The sequence below is a fragment of the Lissotriton vulgaris genome, chromosome 3_1 (assembly GCF_964263255.1).
Source record: "Lissotriton vulgaris chromosome 3_1, aLisVul1.2, whole genome shotgun sequence".
Lineage (NCBI taxonomy): Eukaryota > Metazoa > Chordata > Amphibia > Caudata > Salamandridae > Lissotriton > Lissotriton vulgaris.
Window position 1 is genome coordinate 72,088,039 of NC_141689.1, and position 14,756 is coordinate 72,102,794.

Genomic DNA, 14,756 nt, shown 5'->3' on the forward strand with positions numbered 1-14,756 from the left:
GTGACTTTCTGCCGCATTTTGGATTTCTTGAATTTGTAGGTATGATGAACCAAGGAGTGGAAGGTGCACGCTATTTGCATAGTCTATCTTGGAGATCACAAGAGTGTGAATAGCTTGTAGTTTTTGTTGGTATCTAAGGTATGGAATGATGCATCATAGCATGCAAGGTATAGTCAGTAGTGTGTCTGTACCTTTGCCCACGGGCCATGATCTCTGTCTTAACAATGTTGAGCTTTAGATGGTTAATCATCCTGATGCTGGCACTGCCAATGAAAATTTTAATAATTGGATCCAAGCATCTCTAGACTTGCTTCTTACCGTAAAACTGATCCAAACTAAAACAGGAAGTAAGAGAAAGGCATGGTTCCCAACAAAACCTCAGGGCTTAAAACAGACCTGTAAGAAGCTTGAGAGAGACTGGAGGAAAGACTTCTCGAGTAACAGGAAACTGAAATATGGAGAGGCACTCAAATCATATAAAGCTGAAATTAAATTAGCCCAGGCAGCCTGCTACGAAGATAGCATTTTAACAGCGGCTACATCCGCCGTGAGATCTTTCGTATTTCCAAAACACTCTCCAGAGTCCCTCTCCTCCACCTCAGGCACACACTGCAACGATTTAGCTGAATTCTTCTTCAATAAAATCAAAACCATCTTCACCTCATTCCCACCACCAAGGGCTGAACATCCTACTTTACTACTCATAGTAACCAACCTCTCCTGGAAACTATTCCATTAATGGATTGGTCAGTATTGGATACCATCCTGTCACAGGTAAAAAGTGGGTCGCCTAAAGATCCAGTACCCCTAAAGATACTAAGGCAGGTAGCGGGAGTTGTTTCCCCTGTCATCTTAGAGCTGAATAACACTTCATTTTCCTCTGGGGTGGTCCCTCTCCTATGAAGGAAGCAATGGTAAAGGCACTTTAAAAAAAACCTAGCCTTGATCCTTCGGTTCTGGGAAACTACCACCCCGCTCGTGTGACCGGTGCCCGCGCGGCGGGGGGGCGGCTGTCAAGCACCGGAAAGGGCGGGTGTGACAGGCGGCGGCAGGCGGCGCGAGAGCAGCCTCGGGAGGGCCGGAGCCTCTCGGTCCCCACCACCCCCGTGACGAAAGTGCGGTCGGGAACTCGCAGCCGAGCCCGAGCAGCAGAAGCGGCAGCACCGGCCCCGGCAGCAGAGAGACCAGGGGGAGCAGCGGCAGCATGACGTCCGTGTGGGAGGAGAGCGAGCAAGATGGCTTTGGTGAAGAAGTTCTCAAAATGTCAACAGAAGAAATTATTCAAAGTACGCGCCTGTTGGACTGTGGTAAATAAAATATTACCCTGTCATAATTTCTATACTCAAATGAAAGTTCATGCATTAAATGAGAGGCAGAGTCCGTGGTGTCCGATTCAAAAGGGCTTTATTTCAATAACCCGGGTTAGCGGAGAATCGGTTCCATCACCACTAAGGTTCAGGAAGGGTCTTCTGAACTTTATTCACAGAGTACAATATTTATACATTAGATTGCATAGAGAGGAGGAGTGCTCTAGGCCGAGCAAGAGAAAGAAAGATAAGAAACATGTGGGCGTACATGTGGGCGTTCACTTGAGGAGTCATAAGTGAGTCATAGGTGGGTGGATACATGGAGGGGGTCTGCATGGCCAGCTGGAACCTTTGCCCTACTTGTGTGCGCAACTTGGTCATGACGTGTAATTGACGTGTAACTGGGGGGGAGCTGGGGGGAGCTGACTTTCGTGCTAGTAGAGAGGCCTTCGGTGTCAGGACGACCTGCACGTCGTGTATTATCTGATATCTTGGGTCCGGGGATGTTTTATCTGAAGTAAAAGGTCACTCAAGCAAAGGTTGCTCATCTGCAAGAGCCAGTGTGGGCATACATTTCTTGGTTCATTACATGGGGCTATGGGCTTTCTATGGATGCGAGCTGTGCAAATCACTTAAACGGAGACAGAAAGACTGGGCTCTATCTCTGCAAACGGGCTCTGTTTACCTTTCTTCACTAAGCAGGAATGTGATTCTGTAGGGCAGGCAGATAACTGTGTGCAGAATACTGACTGGGCACCCTCGTGCGGGGCCTCATCGGCTGACTGAAAGTATGCGAGAGGTCAGGGATGCGGAGCTGCAGCCCTCAGAGTGTCTGGAAGCATGAAAACCTTAATTCGGGTCCATGGCACAAGCTGAGCCACAGAATGGGTCCATCTTGACTTAAAAACGTGCACAACGCAATTACATTGGCAACATAGGCCTCAATGCAGAATTAACGTTTCTTTCATGGAGGGCCTGGAACTGACATGTTAACGTTGGACGCAAATGCATAGGCGACATCATTTCGGCCATAGAGGGAAAATGCATGGATGTCATGCACATATACTACATGTTGGGGTACACGATAGGGGACATAATAGGCCATATAAAAATTCATTTTCCTCATTCCCTCCTTGTCCCCTACGTTCCCTTCAAGTCACATCTATTTGCATAAGACCTTGTATATGGTCAAACAGCATCATTTGCTCTTCTTTTCTCTTCTGGATACGTGGATGGGGTATACAGGCAGTGGCACACAAACCGCAAATCGCCGGGCCACACTGCAGACAGAGACAGCAGCCGAATACCATAAACAGTATCATTCCTAGGAACGACAACATTTTCCATCCCCAGGCTGATATTACACTCCAGAGCCAACTGGACCAAGTCCATGTGCCTGGGTCTTGATGTATCTCGTGAGCAATCTTGTGGAGCCTTGTTATTGCTGCGTATGAGTTTACTGTTTTGGACGGGACCTATGAAGAAAAAGAATCTGTGTATTGCTCCCAAGCTGTCTCAGTCTGATCAATCACTGGGGAATCGGTCTCTCATCTGGGTCTAACATGCTCTAGTCATGAATCTCGATGATAATTGGATGGGGCTAGAAAGACGGGGGGAAGCAGGAACGATATATAACATGTTCCATCCCAGTCTAAGGGCAGTTGTACATAGGCTGTCTGTCCACAAATGAAATAGGTATGGCGAGATGCATTGAAAGAATACTTTCCTTTATCATCAAACTCTACCACAGCATTACACTCGCTGTGACCCATATGTACTGATCCTTTCTTTCTAACACACAAATCACCTTTTACTGGTAGGACTGAAATAGACGGTGGACCTATATTTTGCTTGGGCTGAACATTCAAGATCATGAAGTTAAGGGAGGCATTTCCTTGCTTGTACTCTTCATTTTCTAGATCGGTTCCCTTTCTTTGGGGAAGTCCTTCTTCATTTGGAAAACATGCCTCATTCATTACTTTATTCAAGTTTCCCCATATTCACTCGCTCTGGGAAACTGTGGACTTACTGTCTAGGGATGTCATTAAGGCAAACCATGCTCCACACGAACCATTGTGGGAGAACGGAAAAGGGAAGAAGGGCAGAACTCCCTTCGTCTTTTGAAAAGGTGGGAGTTGGCCACATACCCAGCAATCTGTTGCATTGCTGGTCTGATGGGAATGGTGCATCATCCGTATAAAAGTATTGTTGCGCATGGCTAGTCGATATGACAGTTCATGGGGTGGCAGATCACTGAATGTATGCTCTACAGTGTCATTAAAAGAAGAATGTATATGTGAACCAAGAGGAGGAAAGAAAACATGTAGCGTCAAGCTTATACATATAATGGATACACTTAGGAAAAACATAATGATCAGAGTTACTATGCATCTGCTGCGTAAGTTTTTACAGTACTTCTGTTTAATCTTTTTCTGCCTATCTCTCTGGCTATTTGGGTCTACGATCTTATACATGTCAGGAACCTGTCTAACCGCTTCACCCGAGGGGGACTTAAACAATTAAACGCTGTCTGACTTACTAGACCGTAACTTACACCTATACTCCTGTTGCGGAGTTTTTTCTAGCAAAGGGGGCTTAATATCGGGAATGTCATTGTTATTGTCATTGTTCTTGTTCTTTATCAAAGTTCCATATTGTCCATAGAATTGTTTACAGTGTTGGGCGTGAAGCCATCCTTTATGTCCTTCGACCTTGACGGCAGTCCTCGTGGTGAGTAATACCAACTTCGGCGCCTTCCAACGCGGCTCAAAAGGGCTTGATTGATCAAAGTTCTTTATCAGCACAAGCTCTCCAGGTGCTATGGCGTGCTCCTGGACTTGGGTGTTGTCTGGGAAGGCGGCGGCAACCTGTGAACGACAAGAGAGTAGTGCAGACATCAAGGAAGCCAGGTAATCTGTCAGCATATTACTGTCAACATTAGTTATTTTCTTTGGCATAGGCGTACCCCACATATTCGGTGGTCTACCAAAAACCACCTCGTAAGGGGACAGTCCTGTTCTGGAATGAGCTACCATACGCTTGTAAAAGAGGGCAACCGGCAAGGCTACCATCCAATCCACGCCTTTTTCTGCACAGACCTTTCGCTAATCTCGTCTTAAGTGTCTGATTATGGCGCTCTACGAGTCCTGCTGCTTCAGGGTGTCGTACACAATGAAACTTCCTATTATATCCTAACAGTAGGGAAACTTGTTTCATTAATTCAGAAGAGAATGGCTGACCGTTGTCTGAGTACACGACACGGGGCAATCCATATCTCGGGAAGAAATCACGCACCAATTGCCTGGCGGTGGTCACAGCAGTATAATCTGGGACTGGATACGCTTCTGTCCATCTGGATAGTGCACATACAACTACCAGGACATACCTGTAACCTCTACATCTGTCCATCTGGATATAATCCATCTGGAGGACCTCAAAAGGGTGGTCAGGAGGATGAAATCCGCCTTGTTCCACCGGGATGCCTTTACCTGGATTGAACTGGCAACAGATCATACAGGTACGTACTTTCTGCTTTGCTGCTGCACGCAGGTGCTTGTTAAACCAAATATTCTGTAAACTGTCTAGCATAGCCTTTTCTCCTAAGTGTGCTGGACTTATGTGCTGTGTTTATGATGACTTGTACCATGGAGTCAGGGAGGAACCACGTGACTTTGCCTTTTGTCATCCATCCCTGATCTGTCTGGACCCCTCCTTGTTCAGTCCATTTCTTTATTTCGTCTGGAGTGGCATGTGTCTGTATGTCGAGTACATCTTGTGAAGGATCCCTGACTGTCATGCTTTTGGTCAGTAATGGTATCTCTGTCTTTGTCGTGTCTGTTGGTGTCTGAGCTGTCAATTTAGCAGTTCGGTCTGCCAGATCATTACCCTGGGAAATGGTGTCTGTAACTTTGGTGTGTGCTTTGCATTTCATGATAGCTATGGCTGTAGGCAAATGTATTGCTTCTAACAGGGCCTGAATAAGCGGGCCGTGCTGAATTTTGGCACCATGAGAGGTCAAGAAACCTCTCTCCCTCCAGAGAACTTCGAAGTCATGGACTACGCCAAAAGCGTACTGTGAGTCTGTATAAATGTTCACTTTCAAGTTCTTGGCTCTTATGCAGGCTTGTGTCAGAGCGATGAGCTCTGCTGCTTGTGCTGACAGTGTGTCTATTCTGTGGGTCTCTATGACTTTAGTAGCAGTGGTCACGGCATATGCGGCCACTAGCTCTCCTGTGCTTGTTCTCATGCATGAACCATCAACATAAAGTGTCAGGTCAGGATCTGGAAGTGCAACATCTGTCAGGTCTTGTCTTGGTTTCGTCACTGTATTTATTACTTCCACACAGTCAAGTGGTGCAGTATCTACTGTACTTGAGGGCAAGAGTGTAGTAGGGTTAAGAATGTTACATCGTCTGATCTCTATGTGTGGCTGAAATAACGTCAGTTCATATCCTGTCAGTCTCGCTACAATCAAGTGTTGTGTCTGTGTCCTGTTCAAGAGAACTTCCACTGTATGTGGTACCTGGACTGTCAGGGGGTGGCCCAACACAATCGAGTTGCTTTGTCTTATGGCTAGAGCTGTTGCTGCAACTGATTTCAGGCACGCAGGCAGAGCCTGGGCCACTGGGTCTAGTGTACTAGAAAAATAAGCACAAGGCTTGTGTTTTCCTGCTTGATCTTGTGTAAGGACAGATAATGCTGTTCCTTCCCGTTCAGTTACGAAAAACATAAAGGGTTTGCTGTAACTAGGAGTCGCTAAAACTGGCGCTTGACATAAGGCTCTTTTTAATTCTTCAAATGCCAAGGTGTGTTCTTGTGTCCAAGGGAGGACAGTCGAAGACGCTGCCTCCCATGTTGTCAACTGTATTAGTGGTTTGGCTAGAAGGGCATACTGGGGAATCCATTGTCTACAGTATGAAGTGAGGCCAAATGAAGGCCCGTACTTCCTTTTGTGTCTTGAGCTGTGAAAGGTTAGAAATTAACTGAATACGTTCTTGTGTCAGCTGCCCACCCCTCTTGGACAGCAAGTGTACAAGGTAAACCACTTGCTGGGCACAGAATTGTAACTTTGAAGGGGACACTTTGTGCTCCTCGGTGCTGTGGTACATTCTGGAGTCTGGGGTCAAAATCTTTCAGAACATAATGTCCCTTAAAATCACGTAAGAACAGTCGCACTCCTTCCGGAGAACAACAAATAACTGCTCCTAGTTCTTTTAATGTCTTTATACGTAGCAAGTTTTCTGGACATGATTTAGTAAGTACCAAGTCTGTGGTACGTGACAGTGGACCAACTCCAAGGGAAACCTCTTCCGATACTTCATTAACAATAGGCTTTCCTGAAAATCCCAAGGAAATATTTTGTGAGCCTGAGAGAGGTGCCCCTGGAACCTCGTCATGGCTGATGGTAGTTCTGCTCGCCCCTGTGTCAATCAGAAACTTACTGTCCTGTCCTAGTACACGACCTCGTACATAGGGACCCCATTGATCTACAGGAACCTCAATAAGGGGCAAGCCATCTACCCTCTCTAGGCTGTTTCATGAGAAAGATTGCTATTCCGGGTAGTCTGACTGCGTGTACTGCCTCACTCCTCTGAGAAGCAGCCCCCACCTCCAGAAAGATGTTCGCGCTCAGAGTCTTGAATCTGATCCAAGCAGGAGCCGAGCTACACTGTGATGTAAAATTGAATCACTGCCAACACTGAGCTCATTGCAGGAGCAAAGCTTCCTGCCAATTATTCTGTCTAAGCATCTCTAATCTCTAGTCAGGGAAGCTCACTTAGGCCTACTGTATCTATCTAACTCCAAGGGCCAAGCGTCTGCCAATTTATTCTGCATGTGCAAGGATCCCTTATCTGAAGTCAATGAAGCTGTCTGCGCCGACAGCAAGGAAGAGTGACTTGACCCTCCCCTTACATAAACATCCCTACGCGGAAAGAAATTGGAATATAGCCAATAATAACAAGGCAGGCACTGCTCGGTGCTCCAAGAGGGAAAAGCCCTCCCTTTACAAAAAATCTTTCGCTGGGAGTCAGGCTAATCCAAGGTCGAAAAACACATTCCTTGGAACTCTAAACATAACTGTTCCCACGTCAGAATCAGTATTCTCTAACTAACTAGAGCAAATTTAAAACGTGATAAAAAGCAAATTAATCTGTAACACAGTCACATGCTAGCATTTTAAAATAATTCTGTTACAATGTACTGCTACTTGAAAGCTCCACTTTCTAAGAAACACTTATGTCTAACTAATGCAGCTAGAAGGCAAGACATTTGAAACATGGGCATTTATTTAGCATGCAGATTAACACACAAAAAGGGGGGCAATTTGCTTCTGCACACAAGGCTTATGCACTTTGCATTTGAAAAACGAATTTATCATGGACTGTGGGGTTTAATATTTCTCTGCACACTGCATAACAAAGAAGTCAAAATTTAGTGTGCAAGCCTTTCTATTCTACCTATCAAAAAGGGCCAGGTTCATTAATTTTCAAATAGTCATTTTTCCTAACTGAGTGGGTTAACTTTCACACGCTATTCTAAGGGGCAGCTTGCATTGGATATTTTCTAGAACACACTTTTGTAAAAGCACATGGTTGCATTACACTAATTAAAAGCACATTCTATGATGGGTCTGTTTTGTATTTTCTTCTCAACCATTAACGCACTAATTCTAAGACACTGGTCCGTGTGCCATCCACAGCTGAAAACTCTTATCACAATCCGACTGGTTGATTTATAACATTCCGACCTCCGGAAAAAACACATTAAATCATGTGTTCCAAGGCAAACCCACACAAATTCGTGGACGCATTTCAAATAGAAAGTTAAATGAACACTGCTGTATGATGTTACCATACTGACAAAGCACATAGGCAGAAACCAGCAACCAATGAAAGTAAAATCAAACCACCATTCATCTAAACACTCACTGACTTTTAGTGTCAGCTCACATAACCATGCATGTTAAACAGCATGTTAAAACAAATACCGCCGTCTCAATCCAAGATATTAACCCTTTGGCAGCTCAAAAACCATCATTCCCCAATGACTGCAGTACATGGGAAAGTCAAGAACTTATCACTCCACGTTTTCAAATAACACGTACGCACATCTTCAAAACATTTTCTCCAAGCAGCTGAAAGAGATCCAGCTCTCTCCTGACTAATGCAACAATATCATGCTCTGTACAAGCCATATCCACATGGCGCTATTCACAAGCCATATGTACAAGAAAGTCAACAAGTCCAAAAATGACATGCTCTTCACAAGGCATATATTCAAGGCGCAATGCACAAGAAACACAACAAGTCTAAATGAGAATATGCTCCTCACAAGCCATATTTACAAGGAGCTATGTACAAGAAACTCCACAAATCATATTACACTGAATACTTTCCCATTGCATAGCAGAAGCAAATGCAGCAAGCCATTTAATGAGCAATTTAAAAACCTTTTTCACACACAAGTACAATTTCCTCAACACCAAGATGTAATTGGCTCCCTTTCAGACAGTTACCCTTCAAGCCTTACAGTTCAAACACCAAGATGAAAAGCATTTCTTCCACCCTGCATAAGTCAAATGCCATGATGTACTGCAATCTCCTCACACTGCAACTGTTCAAGCCCATAGGTCTAAATACAATATGGCATCTAGCCCATGTTCATTATATATGTAATGACCAGGTGTGTCTCTAGGCGGGATGTTAACTGGCTCTTCTAGTATGCCTTTTCTGGTGCCTATCTGACGTAACTTTGAAAACAGTGGCATGATGAAACCAACGTAATGAAAAACACAATACACACTAGAACAGACTGACTGAAACAATCATTCACACTACAACACGCTAAAACACTAAAACACTAAAACAGATACATTTTAACTGATACATAGACTTGAAAAACATGTACTTGAAAACAGTTAACTTTATGCACTGAAATACAGTACAACCATACCGGTCTCAGAAAGAGACACGTCTTTACCGTGCCCACCGAAATGGACCCGTCTTTACCGTGCCCACGTTTACCCGTGGACACGTCTTTACCGTGCCCGTGTGAACGGACACGTCTTTACCGAGCTCAACTAAATGAACCCGTCTTTAACTTTATGCATTCCCACTAGTGGTACTCACCGGGAAGCAGAACTTGAAGGCCTCGGTAACTTGATACTGCGCATGCGCCGGGGAACAGGTGGACCTCTGGAGACCTCAGACCTTGCTCTCTCACGGCTTGGGCTCTGGTTGGGATGATCCGCGATCCTCACCGCCTCGTGTGGATGCCTGGTCGCAGTCCGTCCTCCTCGTGGGCCTGAGGGAGTAAGCGGGAAACCCCCGCTGCGTGCACTCTGAAGTCCGTCACGGCTGTAGAAGGGGGGCGAAGGCTGGACCTACATCACCGGCGCGTGGGGAAAGGGACTAGTCCTATTCGGGCGCCAGATTAATGTGGTAAATAAAATATTACCCTGTCATAATTTCTATACTTAAATGAAAGTTCATGCATTAAATGAGAGGCAGAGTCCGTGGTGTCCGATTCAAAAGGGCTTTATTTCAATAACCCGGGTTAGCGGAGAATCGGTTCCATCACCACTAAGGTTCAGGAAGGGTCTTCTGAACTTTATTCACAGAGTACAATATTTATACATTAGATTGCATAGAGAGGAGGAGTGCTCTAGGCCGAGCAAGAGAAAGAAAGATAAGAAACATGTGGGCGTACATGTGGGCGTTCACTTGAGGAGTCATAAGTGAGTCATAGGTGGGTGGATACATGGAGGGGGTCTGCATGGCCAGCTGGAACCTTTGCCCTACTTGTGTGCGCAACTTGGTCATGACGTGTAATTGACGTGTAACTGGGGGGGAGCTGGGGGGAGCTGACTTTCGTGCTAGTAGAGAGGCCTTCGGTGTCAGGACGACCTGCACGTCGTGTATTATCTGATATCTTGGGTCCGGGGATGTTTTATCTGAAGTAAAAGGTCACTCAAGCAAAGGTTGCTCATCTGCAAGAGCCAGTGTGGGCATACATTTCTTGGTTCATTACATGGGGCTATGGGCTTTCTATGGATGCGAGCTGTGTAAATCACTTAAACGGAGACAGAAAGACTGGGCTCTATCTCTGCAAACGGGCTCTGTTTACCTTTCTTCACTAAGCAGGAATGTGATTCTGTAGGGCAGGCAGATAACTGTGTGCAGAATACTGTCTGGGCACCCTCGTGCGGGGCCTCATCGGCTGACTGAAAGTATGCGAGAGGTCAGGGATGCGGAGCTGCAGCCCTCAGAGTGTCTGGAAGCATGAAAACCTTAATTCGGGTCCATGGCACAAGCTGAGCCACAGAATGGGTCCATCTTGACTTAAAAACGTGCACAATGCAATTACATTGGCAACATAGGCCTCAATGCAGAATTAACGTTTCTTTCATGGAGGGCCTGGTAACTGACATGTTAACGTTGGACGCAAATGCATAGGCGTCATCATTTCGGCCATAGAGGGAAAATGCATGGATGTCATGCACATATACTACATGTTGGGGTACACGATAGGGGACATATAGGCCATATAAAAATTCATTTTCACAGGTAAAAAGTCGGTCGCCTAAAGATCCAGTACCCCTAAAGATACTGAGGCAGGTAGCGGGAGTTGTTTCCCCTGTCATCTTAGAGCTGAATAACACTTCATTTTCCTCTGGGGTGGTCCCTCTCCTATGAAGGAAGCAATGGTAAAGGCACTTTAAAAAAAACCTAGCCTTGATCCTTCGGTTCTGGGAAACTACCACCCCGCTCGTGTGACCGGTGTCCGCGCGGCGGGGGGGCGGCTGTCAAGCACCGGAAAGGGCGGGTGTGACAGGCGGCGGCAGGCGGAGCGAGAGCAGCCTCGGGAGGGCCGGAGCCTCTCGGTCCCCACCACCCCGTGACGAAAGTGCGGTCGGGAACTCGCAGCCGAGCCCGAGCAGCAGAAGCGGCAGCACCGGCCCCGGCAGCAGAGAGACCAGGGGGAGCAGCGGCAGCATGACGTCCGTGTGGGAGGAGAGCGAGCAAGATGGCTTTGGTGAAGAAGTTCTCAAAATGTCAACAGAAGAAATTATTCAAAGTACGCGCCTGTTGGACAGTGAAATCAAGATCATGAAGAGTGAGGTTTTCCGTGTGACGCACAAGTTACAGGCCATGAAAGACAAAATCAAAGAGAACAGCGAGCAGATCAAAGTGAACAAAACCCTGCCGTACCTGGTCTCCAACGTCATAGAGCTGCTCAATGTTGACCCCAATGACCAGGAGGAGGATGGCGCAAACATCGACCTGGATTCTCAGCGGAAAGGAAAATGTGCTGTTATCAAAACATCCACCCGACAGACCTATTTTCTGCCTGTGATTGGACTGGCTGATGCAGAGAAGTTGAAACCTGGAGATCTTGTGGGTGTAAACAAGGACTCCTACCTGATCCTGGAGACTCTCCCCACAGAGTATGATTCCAGTGTGAAGGCCATGGAAGTAGACGAGAGGCCTACAGAGAAGTACAGCGACATTGGTGGATTGGACAAGCAGATCCAGGAGCTGGTGGAAGCCATTGTGCTGCCCATGAACCACAGAGAGAAGTTTGAAAACCTTGGCATCCAACCCCCTAAAGGAGTCTTGATGTATGGTCCTCCAGGCACTGGCAAAACCCTGTTGGCTCGGGCATGTGCCGCACAGACCAAGCCACCTTCCTGAAGCACGCAGGCCCACAGCTGGTACAGATGTTCATTGGCGATGGTGCCAAACTCGTCAGAGATGCTTTTGCTTTGGCTAAAGAGAAAGCTTCTTCTATTATCTTTATTGATGAACTGGATGCCATTGGTACCAAGAGGTTCGACAGCGAGAAAGCTGGTGATTGAGAAGTGCAGAGAACCATGCTCGAGCTCCTGAATCAGTTGGATGGATTCCAGCCCAACACGCAAGTCAAAGTTATTGCTGCTACGAATCGTGTGGATATCCTGGACCCAGCCCTGCTCCATTCTGGACGATTAGACCAAAAGATTGAGTTCCCAATGCCCAATGAAGAGGCACGGGCTCGCATCATGCAAATCCATTCCAGAAAAATGAACGTCAGCCCTGATGTAAACTATGAAGAGCTCGCTCGATGCACAGATGATTTCAATGGAGCTCAGTACAAGCCGTCTGTGTGGAAGCGGGCATGATTGCACTTCGCAGAGGAGCCACAGAACTGAACCATGAGGATTACATGGAGGGCATCCTGGAGGTTCAAGCCAAGAAGAAGGCCAACTTGCAGTACTACACATAGTGTGCGCTTCGGAACGAAGAGCCCGGCGACCATCGCAGGGGCCATGTTTGCAAGGACTAGAGTGGGTGGAATGATCTGGCAGAAACTGGGGTTAGGGGGGTATTGTAGCTGTGGGGGCAGGGTACACTGTGTCCACAGTATAGGGGCAAACAGGACAATTGGAGGATGCACATGTACTGCCTTTCCTAGATATTGTCGTTGTTGGACCCGGCCCTTTTGGCAGGTTCATCCCGAGACTTTTTGCTTTTTCCTAGCCTGTTTCTGTGACCTGGTGTTGGTGATTTTAGGCCTCTGCGCACTTTTTCACTGTGGTACAGTGTAAAGTGCGTGAGCTCTCTGTGTATGTGTGGTGAGTGACCTGCCCTCCCATAGGAATGAATGGGGAATATGTATGCCCATGGTACTTCCTGATGTGTGGGGAGTGCAGGGTCGAGTTTGGTATGTGGGAACTCGCGAGGTTGAATGCTGCATAATGATATATGCGGCATGAGTGTGTCTAGTGTAGAAGTGCCACATCTAGAAGTTGGCAAATTTGTGTAATTTGTGTCTGGCGTGTGATTGGCTGAGGCTGGCTGGTGAGCCTGACTCCAAGAGTCTGGGAGGGTCTGCCCCGGTGGTGAATGGAGTGTTTAGCATGCTGATGTGAGGGGAGGAGTGAGCCTGGGCCTGCTTGTGGATTGACCGTCTGGTTTGAGGGTCCTGAATGGGTCTGGGTTTTCCCCACACAATGCGGGCTCCACCCCGGGGGTGCGTCTGATGTCCCTAGCCTGGTCAGTGAAAGGAATTCCCTATAACCAGTTCTAGCTGGTTCTCACACTGCCTGCACCCTTTAGACAATGGATTTTGGGTATAAAAGGGTGCTGTGACACTCTAAAAATGTTCTTGTTTCTGACTTGAATCCTGCCAGGGGTGTGCTGCTGCTTGGGCTCAGGGGAAGGCTTGCCTCCCTGAGCCCTGCCCAGCCCCTGAATACCTGATGGATGCCTGGAGGACTCTGGGGGACCCCTCTGCCTTGCCTGGGCTGATTGGGGGACTTTGCTTTGCCCTGGGACCTTTGGACCTTCTTCCTATCCCCTGAAGTACTTTGATGGCCATTAGCACCTGGGAGCACTGACTGATTGCCCTTCTAGCGCTTTGGAGAGCTTTATTTCCCAATAGCGCTGAGGAAGCGCTTTATGACCATATCCGGTGCCCACACGGCATTTTTGCCCACTTTTTAATGCCCAGTTAAGCCCCTGGCAGGTGCCCACCCCGCCGGGGGCCTTGATGCTATATTTTTACTTTTCACGAGGGAGCCAACCCCTCGAAATTGCCGCCGCCAGCCTGGGGTTTGCCTCGAGGGCGCTGGGATCGCCTCCCGACTGAGGGCCACGCTGCCATTGGCGGCCCCCAGTCACAGGAAGACAGGCAAGTTCAGGGAAGACGTGGGTGGGGCCTGATTGAGGCAACTTCTGCTTACCCCTGCCCGGGTCTCCCATGCAATGGAGGGAGAACGGAGATGTGCCCGAGGGTAGCGGAGGCCGGTGTGAGCTTTCGCGGGGCTCCCATGTGGACGGGAGAGCCCCGCAGTGATGTGGCAGCTGTAGAGGCAGGCGGGGCTCCGGTGTCGTGGAGAGCCCCGCGCTGCCCAAAGGAGATTCCCGCAGCCCGGCGAGGAGCAGAGCAGCGGATTCCCCCAAGGAAGCAGCCCGGTGAGTTGGGCTCTGTGGTGTGGGGCGGCGACCCGGAGAGAATGTAGTGCTCAGGAGGCATAGAGTCAGGGCGGCCCCGGTTGGCAGCGGGTCGCCCCAACGTTGTCTAGAGCCCTGAGAAGGCTCCGGGGGCCATTTTTAGTTAGAGGGGGCGTCGGGGCACATTGCCGGTGCCCGCCCCCTCCTGCCTGTGAGGTAGTGGTTCAGAGCCTGCGGGGCTCAAGGGGCATTTGTAGTTCGAGCCCTGAGCGGCTCCATGGCCCCACAATGTTTAGAGCCCGCAAGGCTCTCCAGAGAGGCTCGAGGGGGCCTTTCTTTGTTTTGTGCCACGAGAAGCTCTGGTTCAGAAAAGGGGGTGGTGATGAAAAGAGTGTCTGAATTAAGCAGACCACTCTTACCCAGTCCAAAGATCAGGGCTTGATCCATCACCGTTTTTTAGCTCACTGCACCATCCCAGCTCAGAACTTGGCTATATGCAAATTAGTCTGACCCT

General features: G+C 47.9%; 1 pseudogene; it reads left to right on the forward strand.

The window, feature by feature from the left end:
- The first annotated feature begins 11,286 nt into the window (after positions 1-11,286).
- On the forward strand, positions 11,287-12,619 carry LOC147725986 (26S proteasome regulatory subunit 6A pseudogene; annotated as a pseudogene).
- The last annotated feature ends 2,137 nt before the right edge of the window (positions 12,620-14,756 follow it).